This window comes from Aythya marila (assembly GCF_965140915.1).
Source record: "Aythya marila genome assembly, chromosome: 13".
NCBI classification, from domain to species: domain Eukaryota; kingdom Metazoa; phylum Chordata; class Aves; order Anseriformes; family Anatidae; genus Aythya; species Aythya marila.
The window spans coordinates 16378785-16381414 of record NC_139054.1 but is presented as its reverse complement, the minus strand read 5'-3'; positions in this window follow the sequence as shown (position 1 = coordinate 16381414).

The following is a 2630-nucleotide window of genomic DNA, read 5'->3' as shown; positions in this document are numbered from 1 at the left end:
GCGGGGCGGGGGGCGCATGCGCTGAGAGAAGATGGCGGGCAGCCGCCAGCCCGCCCCCCCCCACCTCCCCTCCTCCCGTCGCCGCGCCTCAGGCACGGGCGGGCCGGGGATGGCGCTGAGGGGGCAGCGCACGGGGGCTGTAGGGGGGTCGTGGTGGGGTTGTGGGGTGTCCATGAAGCCAACCGGAGGCTGTGGAGCATCTCCCTGTGTGGTGAGGGGGCTCACATGCCCCGTTTTTTGGCTTCGCACCTCACAGCTGAGGACAGCGCGTTACGGGCTCAAGCCACAGCTCCCCAAAATTGCTCTTCTGCAGCCCTGAGCTCTGGGGTAGCTTCTGACAGAATCACGCAGTTCAGGTATAGGCTGCACATCAGCCGCCCTCAGAGCTCTTAATTCCACCACAGCTACACAGAAACTTACAGCGATGAGATTTCCAGCGTTAACCGATGCTACCAAAAACAACCATACTCGAATGGTATTCCAAGAGTGATAAAGTTGCTTTTATCCTTTCGTCATAATCCAAGACTGATAAAGTTGCCTTTTCCATACACTGAAAAACAACAAAATATTACATCAAAAAAGTACCTGAGGAGCATCTCTTCTCCTAGCGGTCTGAGGGAGGCTAACCAGCTCTTCTTTCCTCCTTGCTCCATTTTCTGCTACGGGCAGAAAGAAACACTGCTGTATGCTCACCACAGCAATGGGGCTGGAAATCAGGCAACAGTTCCACAGGAAAACACGGAGCCTGAGAGCAGCCCCGAGGCCCCTTGGTGATACACGGCCAGCGGTAATGAAAAATGTTCTGGCGGAAAATTGCCACTCACACAAAGAGCCTGTGCAGTGGCCAACAACTCTTGTTGCCTATTAACAGAGTTTAGGGTATTTTTTTCCCCCCAGACAGTCCCAAAACAGCACTTGAGCTAAAAAATAAAACTCAATAGAAATTAAATTCGATTTGAAAATAACTAATTTATACTTTGATGGAAAGAGCAGCTGACTCCTCAGTTTCCACTTTACACCTTTGCACTTCATAAACTTGCTCAGATTAAGATTTGGAGTGACACTCTGTGGCTACTGATTTCACGGTCCAATGGCAGTCATTCTAGGGTCAAGCTAAATTTGTCTTTGACAAAGGATGAAGCGTTCAGCTATGTAGACCAGCATGGAATTAAGCTCACGAGCTGCCCTGCTGAAGTGTCCCACATCGCTGCAGTCTCTCTGAGCCGTGCCCATATGTGATTTGAGTTCTCTCAGCCACTTTATGCACTCAACTTTAGGAATGTTAAAAAGGCTATTGTTTGCAGAAAGTCCTAATAGCCTATATTCTGCAAGTGGAACGGCTTCAAAGCATCTCAAATTGGGCATTCAACACAACCGCTGGGCATCCTAGTGCCACAACAAAAGCTCCCACCAGACTGCGAGGGCTGGTGTAAAACAAGCATAATCACAAAATTCAACAGTACAGAAATATCACACGATGAGTCTGAAATTATGGGACTAGTGACAAGAGTGTCTGTTGGGAGCTCCTAACTGGAATTGACTGAAGAGAGAAACTCCCAAATTTATCAGACTGGTTATAAATCAGAAATACAATAGAGCCATTAAGGAAACAAATGTGATCCTTTAAGTTTAATGAGTCACATTATTCTCACAGAAGAGAAAACTATTACATTACTATACCTGGTGCCATTAGCCATGCTATAGACATTAGCCATTATCTGGAACACCAGATCCTTTTTAGTCACCCATATTGAAAGAAAATTAATTTGAACTGGAATAAATGCAAGCAAATGGAAAGAAAGCAGGATGATCAGAAACAGAATTTTGCTTTTGAAAGCAGATTAGCATTTTGTCTAGCAAGTGAGGACTAAGAAGATTTAAGGGTCTCTATAAAGCTTAACTAGAAAAATGAACTCAGCTGGAACATTTCAACAGTTTGTGATGACCAATACTGATAGGAAGGACGCATAACATTCTAAATGAATTGGCATGGACATTATAATAAGCTTCATTACTGAAAAGGACTGAAACTACCTTCCAATAGTAGAAGTGGGAGCCAAATCCCAAATGTTCTTAAGATGGACCTTTGCAGTAGTCTAAGCAAGCACAGCTCCTAAGTCCTAATTGGATCAACTCCATGGCTCAGCCAAACGTTCCTATATTTGGCACAGCAACAAAGGAACGTTCTCCAAATTTCTCAAATAATATTCAATAACAGTTACATGCCTAAACAGCACGTAAACCCAGGTGCTCCTGTATTTGTCCAAAACAGCTGAGGACACCAATTTTCAACATCAAGTGTTGCACGTGCCTATTTTGGGAATGCAACATTTCCCCTCAGGGATGAACCTAGGGCTTTAATTGTAAGTCCTGCTTTCACAGCGACAAAGTTCGCCTGTTAACACACACAAAAGGCTGCATTGTCCTGCATTCACGATCCTCTCCATAAACCAGTGATTTGTTTCCTGAACACACTACCCATGCTCAGGTTAGGCTCCCTTTGCAGTGCTACTGCAATAGCAAAAACCTGTGCTCTTCTCAGTTCTCTGAGCTCAGCATCACCACACTGCAGCGGTGTATCGCGGATGCTCTGGATATCAAAGGAAGGCGGCAGCAAGAGACTCCTGCAA